Source organism: Solanum tuberosum, unplaced genomic scaffold, assembly GCF_000226075.1.
Source record: "Solanum tuberosum cultivar DM 1-3 516 R44 unplaced genomic scaffold, SolTub_3.0 scf00119, whole genome shotgun sequence".
Taxonomy (NCBI): Eukaryota; Viridiplantae; Streptophyta; class Magnoliopsida; order Solanales; family Solanaceae; genus Solanum; species Solanum tuberosum.
This window is the reverse complement of record NW_006239045.1, coordinates 1,259,138-1,269,882: the sequence shown is the minus strand read 5'-3', so window position 1 is coordinate 1,269,882 and position 10,745 is coordinate 1,259,138.

The following is a 10,745-nucleotide window of genomic DNA, read 5'->3' as shown; positions in this document are numbered from 1 at the left end:
AAAACGGAACTGCACTACACCAGTTACTAAAATGGTCATAACTTATTACTAAAAAATCGAATTGTTGCAAAATTGGTGGCATTGGAAAGTAGAGTCAAATACCTTTAATTTGATAGGTTATGGGTCACGTAACTCTTTATATTCTAAGACATATGGTCGTTTGAAGTTGACCCAAGCAGAATCTTACATCAAAACTTAATCGATAAGGAAACTTTCAACTCTACTTTGTGCTATGGGATTCTAGTGACCTTAATTCATATCCAAATTATTCCCAAACTAAAGAATTTACCTTTACACATATGGGTAATTTATAATTCATTCTACATGATGCTACAAGTAAATGAAGAATTGTTTGAGTGTTAACTTAGAAATTTTTGGAGTGTTATAATGCATTATGTTTTGAGAGATATGATTGTTTGAAGTTGACCTAAGCATAATTTTATGTCAAAACTTAATCGGTAAGGAAGCTTTTAACTCAACTTTGTGCTAGGGAATTTTAATGACCTTAATTCATATCCAAATTCATTTCCACGGTAAAGAATTGTCCTTCACATATATGAGCAATTTAAGTATCACCTGATACGACCTTACATGTAAATAAAGAATGGTTCGAGCCTTAGCTTAGTATTTATTAGGGTGTTGCAAAGCTCTTAATTTTTATAATAGGTAGCAACTTTACATTGAAGGGAGCTCTGCACCCATAAACACAAAATTTTTGATCCACCATTGTATGTTGGTATATGTATACTGTTGCCACTTCCTCAAAATTATTTAGTACCATATACTAAATTGGTTATCCATTTGTCACGACCCAAAAACGGATGAGATGACACTCATTTTATCCCACCAAGACAACTTAGTATAAAACCTAAATAATACGATAATATGTAAGTAAAACGAAAATAAAAGTCAAGTACTATAAAATAATGCGGAAATTCATAATAAACTTAAATATATCCCCAAAACTTGGTTGTCATGTGTACAAGTCTCTAATGTGTTATAATAGAATTAAAAGAAAATACAAGTCTCAAATGACATTGGTTGTAGAATAGAACAATATCATAAATAAGGAGCAAGAGGGTCTGCTGAGATGACAAGACGCTATCTCACTAATCTCCAAACTAAGACTTGGATGTAGAAGAGAAGAGAGAGTAACCACGTGGATCCGAGCTCGTTACCTACACAAGTGTACAAGCAAGGGGTGAATACCAAACAACACGATACTCAACAAACAATCCAGTAACTCAAGGAAAAATAGTATAGAACACATGTACTCCAATTCTCTCCAACCGAATCTCCACAACTACAAACTAAATCAGATAATCAGCCCAACCTAATAATTCTCAATCAAATACAACGTAGCACGAATAAAACATCACAGTTTGCACTTCAACACACATAATCAACCGTCCCAATATTTCACAAGCTCATAAACACAATGATAGTTCAACAATCATAATCAATAAGGATTGAGTGAAGTTCAATGCAATGAAGTACAATGTCATAAAGGGTGATGCATGTCTCTCATGATGATACACACCCACTATCTCTTAGTTCGAGACCCATAGGAGACTTATCAGTCCATACATTTTCCACCACACGTATGGTCCGACTCCTCAATGTGAAACCTTCCACGAAGCGTGTGGTCTGACCCCCAATTTTCCATCATTTTCCACAAGGCACTATCACACAATATTATAGTACTAATATAATAATAAATATCAATTAAAATATATGTTATATGTCAATAACATAAATAATCCTAAGGCAGTGCATATAAGCCATCAACTCATAAAGATTTGATGTGAAAACATAAATATAAAGTTAAACATAACAAATTCACCTTCCAAATCTTATATCATCTGTAACGTAAGTCCCAACTTAAGTTTCACATTATCAATTCATTCTTCTAATTCTTAAATCCCATCAATACAATTGACATCAAAATTGTTTCATCATAATTCATTACCCAAGTCAACTCTACATGAATATTAATAATCTACCTCGAACTACGACAAAACACACCACAAACCATCTCGTTATTTCTTGCCCTTTTTGAAGATTCTTTAAAATCTCTAATTCTATTAAAGTTATGTTATGAATGAGAATACGAAACCTCTGGTATTCATATTGAAATACAAATATCCGACTAAAATATTAGGAAAAAAAAGTCTACCCTAAAAGAAGAAATAAAGCACGTGACAATTAAAGCTAGAGGAGAGTCTAGTAAAATCAGTTTATCATTTTTATGAAATTTAATGGTCCAGTTGTTGCTCCAACACTTCAAAATTATCAAACACTTGAATCTATTTTTTTAGTAACTTTGTCGAAACTGAGTTTGAATAAACCCTCAAATCACCAAATTAATCTTTGTAAACTTAAGAGAAAAATCCCAAATTTCATTATTCATATGAGATTTAAAGAAAAAAAAATCAATTAAATATTGTGGAGACACCAAACAAAAACTTAGAATATTACCCTTGTAAATAAATATCTCCTATCCTTTTATTTTGTCCATGTCTGTCATATATTTCAGACAGTGTTCTAGCTATTATCATACCTTGATACACTTTGAGGCTTGTACTAGTGACACCGGATTTATGAAAGATCTTTCTAGATTTTCCCAACTTCTTATGAGTTTTTAGTAAAAGGATCGTGTTATGACTTATATTGGTTTTAAATTTTACTGACACGTGTTTTATTCTTATTTTTGTAATTGTAATTGGGTTGGCATATAACAATTGGTTGGGATTGAGATAAATTTCATCAATTCTCCAATTTTCAAGTTTGTCACTCCTCGAGCCTACACCCTGGACGTGGCCGACACTCAAGAACCATTTATGTCCCCAAGCGAACCCTTGGTGTGGCTCAATACTTAGCGGAAGACTTACTCAACAACATAGGACCTCTATTTGCAAAGATTAACTCAATTGTCTAAAGATAAATAACTTAGAATATTTAAAGTATTCAACTAGCCATAAAAATACAACTTAAGTCTTAGAACATTAACAATGGAAATGAAAAGGACTCCTCAAAATACTACTGTCTATGCAGACTCTAAAATACTGCGAAGGAAGTCGGGACAAGACCCACAACATCCTAACAAATTGGAAGTAAAAGTGGAACCCTCTGGAAGCAAGGAGGCTCACCAAAGCTAACTGGGACTGGAAGTGGTATCAATGGAGCGCCTTTGGATGATCATGAGTACCTATATCTGCATCATGAAAAGATGTAGGCCAAATGACATCAATTCATTGAATGTACGAGCATGTAAGGGGAACTCTGAACATAAACATAAGCTTGAACTGATAAAAAATAAAACATACTCACCTCGTATCAACTCAACTCAACTCAAGAATACTTAACTCAAAATGAAAGCAACAATAAATATGCAATTTATATAAAGCTTTTAAACTAATAGATAATAACTCAATGTATATAAAAATATATAATAATAAACTCTTTACTCATATTTGGGAGATTCTCTAACCAACAACCATCACTATGAGCTATATGATGATACAACGTCTCGTCCATGCTGCTAGAACTGTCTTATACCTAGCCAGAGTATAGGACATCCTCAATTAAGTGTATCCACTCAGTTGTGCTTGAAATAAATAAGGAATCATCTAAAAAGTATGATTCTTTACCATGTTGGCATACAAGGTTTATGAGGATTTTAAGTTGTCTGAACTCATCCCAATATCGGTGCTCAATATTACTCCAAAATAATATATATATATATATGTATATATATATATAACTCATGCTCATATTGTTTTTAAGAAAACATAACTCCTCCTCAATTTGAGATAATTACTCAAAAGTTCTCTTAAAAGAGATAATGTTCAAAAATCCTCATGAATCCATTTAGAAATCAGCGTTTCTTCTCATTTTAAATGTAAAAGTGTTAGATTCTTGGGAATACTTAGTCCCATCATACTCACTTTGAAAAAATGTACTCAACTCAACTCTCCTCATCCCCATACTCATTTATTCAAGTCTTAAAACAAGTTAAAATAATTGTAGAAAACTTCTCAAAATGACTCAAAAGACTTTCTCAAACCTTACTTGAATTTGAAAAGTGAAATTAAGAGATATGATTAGGATATACGAAGGATCTATCGATGATTAATGAAGGTTTAGATAGTTGGTATCGAGAAGCAAATGAAAGATCAGCTCAAAGGAACAAGCACAAAATGAGAACAGAGAAGGAAAGTGGCTTGACGCTCTGGGCATAGGGGTGGAGTGTTGCGCCAAGCCTCCATTTACTGGGGGTCAATTTGGTTTCACTTAAGACACCCCACGCCATCCCCTAAGTCGCATCGGGGGGGAGCCACCCTAGCCCCTTGTAAATAAATATCTTCTACCCTTTTATTTTATCCACGTCTCTCATATTTTTCAGACAGTGGTGTAGCTATTATCATACTTTGATACACTTTGAGGCTTGTACTAGTGACTTTGGTTATATGGAAGATTTTTATTGATTCTCCCCACTTATTATGAGTTTTTATGAAAAGGATCGTGCTATGACTTTTATTGTTTTAAAATTTTACTTATGTGTGTTTTATTCTTCCTTTTGTAATTCTAACTGGGTTGGCTTATAACAATCGGCCGGGGTTGAGATAGATTTCATCAGTTCTTCAATTTTAAAGTCGTGACATTAGTTTAGTTAGCGATTAATTATAAGTTCTATGGAATTTCATTCAATAATTTTATTACTGAAGTATTTGTAGGACCACATATACTCGCATAGGTGTTTGATATCAACAAGGGTTTACAATATTTTTTCTTATTTCTCACATATAACAAAGTAAAGAAGAATCTTTTGAAGCATACAATCAGTATACACAACAAATAGTAGAATTCTAAAAATAAAAAAAAGCCAAGCAAGCAAGTATAAAGTATATAAATCATCAGAATTTGTCTTATTAAAATTCATCGAAAGAACATCCTACAAAATTGAAGTTTTAGATCATCTTTTCTTAAGAACTAGGTGGTGGAATAATGCAACAACAATGCTTATCATTACACCCACAACTTTTGTAGCCAATAGATGTACAAAAGGTTGTACAATCTTCAGCAGTAGTGCATCCTTGAGGAACTTCCCCATACCTTCCAATCACACTTTGTTGTTTTTCCATTTCCAAACATTTCCCTATATGGATGAAATTGGAAAAAATGAAGAAAAATAGAAGCACACTAGTCAATAAAGCCTTTGTCATTTCTAGAGTAAATGTAAAGTGTGTGTAGATACTTTATGCTTAGAAATAAAATGATGAGGCCTAAGTAAGTTCCACATGAGTTTATATATATACTTGTGAAACATACTATATGTATTGGAAATAAATAACTATTTTTTTTGCCAACTTTAAAATATACATAGTTGACTCAAAAGTTGGAAAGTTATTTATTCCTAAAATTATTACATGTATAAATAGTTTTCCAAAAAAAAAGAAAGGAAAACTATATTGTTGACTTTAAAATCTGAATTATTGTCCTATTTATTTTTGGAAAACTATTTATACATGGAATAATCTTTATAATCACATTTAATAGGGAGAATCTGATTATGATATGTTAGTATAGGCGGATACACTTATTCAAGACCTATATATCCTTACATAGAAATTTCATAAATTTGGGATATAATGAATGTATATAACCCATAAAACAAAATTTGGTGTGGGTGCTTTGGTTGAGAGCCGGTCAGGACCTATTGATGATTCTGAACACTTGTATCTGCATCATAAAAAGATGCAGGTTGAATGGCATCACCATATTGAATGTACAAGATATAATATAGCTGAATGGATAAATACTTGAACTGGTAAAGCTAAAAGAATCCTCACCTCAACTCAACTCAATACAAAGAAATAGAAGAGATGAAAATATTTAAAGCTTTATAAATAAAAGATTTTAACTCAAGGATGTATATAAAAATACCATAAAATACGCTTTACTCTTATTTGGGAGATTCTCTAACCGACAACCATCACTATGAGTTACGTGATGATACAATGTCTCTCCCACACTGCCAGAACTTTCCTATACTGTGTTGGGGGTATAGGACCTCTCAACTAAGTGGATCACTAAGTAATAAGGATGCATCTAAAAAGTATGATTATGTTCCCATGTTGGCAAGTCATGGTTTATGAGGATTTTGAGTTGCTTGAACGCATCTCCATATCGGTTCTCAATACTTCCAATAATATATTTACTCATGCTTAAATATATAAAACATACTCTTTTTCTGGCTTAAAATGATTGCTCAAACTATCCTCTCTAAAAAGGTAAATGCTCTAAACCCATAAACTCGTTTAGAAATCAAAGTTTCTCTTTTCTCAATGTAACAAAATGATACATTTGGGACTACATAGTTCCCTTAAGCTTTACTAAAAAATTCTCTTTAAACTCTACTCAAACTTTGTTTTACTTTCTAAGAAAATAAACAGTTTAAAAACAAATGTTTATTGTCATGTGATCATTGATGACTCGGATAGTCATATTGTATAAATGTTGATCGCATACCTTGAAGTCATATTGCTTACACATTGATGGCATACTCGACGGTCATACTAATAAGGAATCATAGTTCTCTCTCAATGTAAAAATATTACTTTTGGAACCATTTACGTTTCCTTAAAATCTTGCTCAAATCTTGGTTAAAACTCTTTCTCAGACTTCTTTTTACTTTATGAAAAATTCAGTTTAAAATACTTGAATGGATAAATACTTGAATTGGTAAGGCTGAAAGAATACTTACCTCAACTCAACTCAATATAAAGCTATAGAAGAGATGGAAATATTTAAAGCTTCATAAATAAAAGATGTTAACTCAAGGATGTATATAAAAATACTCTTTACACTTATTAGGGAGATTTTTTAACCGACAACCATCACTATGAGCTACGTGATGATACAACGTCTCGCCCATGCTGCGAGAATTGTTCTATATCGTGTCGGGGTATAGGACCTCTCAACTAAGTGGATCACTAAGCAATAGGGATTCATCTAATAAGTATGATCTTGTACGCATGTTGGAAAGAAATGGTTTATGAGGATTTTGAGTTGTTTGAACTCATCCCTATATCGGTGCTCAACACTACTCATAATAATACATATACTGTCACGACCCAAGGCTACCCTCGGACGTAACACGACGTACAAGACTCTGAAAAGCCTCACACAAGCCTCATAGCATATCATAAATAAGAGCATAGGAAAACATGCAGAAAATTAAAACTTTTATTTACAATCGATGTCGTTTATAAAATGAGAGAGAGTCTATAACACCAAGTCTCAAACCATCTACAACACTTGAATACAATCTTAGGGACACGACCCTTACACAAAGTCTAAGACATAAGGGAAAGGCTTAAAGGACTTAATGGCTAATTAATCCCTCGAATACTATGAGGACTCACCAATCTTCTTCTTCTTGATCTACTATGGTCCTAGCCACGAGGGTAGAAGCCGATATCACCAAACCCTACACTTATAGAAAATGTAGAAGTATGGGTTAGCACAAAAATGTACTAAGTATGGTAGCCATGCATAAAAATCCTTAAAATATGCTTAAAAGGGACATTTTATTTGAAACCATGCTATATGCCACCTTTGAACATCATCTTTGAAATAGTTGGAGAATGTAGCTCATAAGACAAACCATTCACAATTCATCATAACATAAAGGATATCATCATAATCACAAACATAGTCTCCAACACAACATAATGCATACACCAATCTTCATAAGGCATAGGTCACATACAATATTAAATACCAAGATCATCCCATCATAATAGAACCATCACACAAGTGACCTTAAGCTCTACTTGTGCAATACATAGATAGGATCCCATAATCCTATCTACACTAAGTATCACTTCTAGGCCACCATGATCATGCATAACATACCTTGACCTTATCCATAACCAACACTCATAGACAAGGAGACATTTATGTTAATATCTTGTAATAAGTAAAGTCACTCATAGCAACAATCCATATCATTCATACATAAGTTCATATATCTTCATAGCATAAGGAAACTACACCATAACCCCTTTATAAGTCTACTTGTGAAATGTATAAGTGAAGTCCTATACCCCCATTCACACCAAGTAAAGCTCATTAAGAAGTCATAAGTATAGTTCATGTTCATAATTCATATAAAGCATGCATTGACTCATAATCATCATGTCATAAAAGAAACATACCATGTCCACTCTCAAAGCCAACTAAGCGATACTACTCATCTTAAGAATACTCAATTAACAAGGTTCAATATGCTGAAATATAGACATGAACGAATTAACTCAACAATATCATCGCATAACATATAGCAACTTAACCATTAGGAATAGAATTCAAAACTCAACAACAAGCTCAGTTAAAAAATACTCAAAACTAAGGGTATAACCGAAGATTAAAATTTTATCGACTGAACTGAGATGTAGGGTGTGAGAATGAACTCAATCCATAACTATGAATAACCTTATATACTTGGAAGAACAGAGTTGTTGGTGAAATCGGTGAAAACTCAAAGGGTGCTTGAAAACATAGTTTTTCTCCTTTTGGAACCTTGCTCTAATGACTTGAGTGCTAATGAATGTAAAATAACTTATTAACACTGTCTAAACCCTTAACTAGGTGTAAAAGGCAATGGTTTAGGCTTAGAGAGGTGGGAAAAGACTGTACTACCCCTCTTTAAAAGCTGATGAAAACTGTCCACGGGACTATCTATGGTTCGTGGTTTAATCTACGGATCGTAGATCCCGTTCGTGGAATTTATATTGAATTTGAAGGCTCAAATTCATTCTGAGGTCCATTCTACGACCCCTAGAATTTCTACGGACTGTAGACCAATTCGTAGACTTAATACCAAATTTTAGGCTTAAAAGTTCATTTTATGAGTCCAAACTATGGCCCATAGAAGTCCCTACTGCCCGTAGAATGGTTCCGTAGGAATTGGACACCAAAAACTAACTCTTTGAATTTTTCCTAAGACTTGACAGTACGGTTCATTGTTCAATCTACGACCCATAGAAAAGTTTTGTAGTTCATAGACTCAAAAAACTCTGATGTGGTAATCTGTGGTAAAACGTTCATAACTTTTTACTCTGAAGTCGAAATGAGGCAAACTTGGTGAAGTTAGAAAGAAGGCTCAAAGACCTTCAATTTGGTAGGTTAAAGGCTACCTAATTGTCACAACCCGAGCCTACACCCTGGATGTGGCCGGCACTCAAGAACCATTGCTGGTCTTTAAGCCAACCCTCATCCTGGCTGACTACAATCGGAAGGCTAACTTGAGCATACATAAGCATCAAATTGAGAGAAACGTTTAAAAACAGTTTACGGAATCTCAAAACATCACTGATTATACTGAGTATGAGACATAAATTTTAAATAAAATGTCTAAAAATGAAAGACTCTCCAAAACTATCTATCTATGAAGCCTTTACTAAACAAAGATGAGTGTCGAGACAAGACACACAACTCCTGAAGGGAACTACTACTAACAACTCATAAAATTGGAGTCCTCCGGAAGCAAGGAGGTCTCTCAAAAGCGGATAAAGTGATCTCAACGGACTCTTGCTGAGGATCCTAAGAACCTGTATCTGCATCATTAAAAGATGCAGGTCGAATGAAATTAGTACATTGAATATACGAGTATGTAATATAGCTGAATAACAAATAACAAAAAGAAAGGACTGGAATAGATAACAATGTACTCAAGCTGAATGTAAAGAAATAAATGAGTTAAAACCATTTAAAGCTTTACAAAATACTTTCTCATCTCTGAACTCAACATACTAAGTGATGTATAAAAATACACGTTAACTCTATTTGGGAGATTCTCTAATCGACAACCATCACTATGAGCTACGTTATGATACATCGTCTCGCCCATGCTGCCAGAACTGTCCTATACCTTATAGGGATATTGATGTTTGCGTAATCAATGACAAGTCTTACAGTTCGGGTGTCTACAATGGTGCAATAGTATAATAACCCAACCAAGGGGTGGGATCGTCCCAAGGGAATGGTTTTGAGAATTTATAGAAAAATAAAATTCCGTTCTAACTAGTCGTAGCTAAAGACATTAACGATTAAAAACATTGTAAATTAAAGGGGGACACAAAAGTGTCAATTAACAATGGGGATTTTAACACAAGTAGTAAAAATTTGCAAGATTGACAAGAAAATCTAACAATGAGAGGGGGATTCTTGGGATGTGACCGGAATATGGGTTAATCTAAAGTATTGGGTACATGCTTTCGATAGAAAATTTATAGAGTAACAGTGACTAGGCTAAGCTTTATATGGAAATAAGTTCTCTCTCGAGCAACTTACCCCGTTTCAAATGGGTCCTTTTCGGACACCCACTTGCCACTTGAAGACCAGCCTACGCCTTACCCCACTCACTCTCTTGAGCTGAGTGTTAGGATATGGGACTAGGGCTCACCCTCTCGGGCTGAGCCTCATGTCGACCCAATCCTTAGGCCATCAAACTAGTGGTCTTGGTTTCGCGACTTCTCTCTCAAGCAAGCCAAAAACACATGAGTGAACTTGTATTTGCAACTAAAAATCCATTAGATTCAACCACAACTACTAGACAAAATCACCATTAAGCTACATTTAAACTATCAGCGAGCAAGACCCAACAATTATCTTAACCCATATTTGCTAAATCACACCCCTAGAATGGGGGTTTTTAGCCACACATCAAGAAATAACAA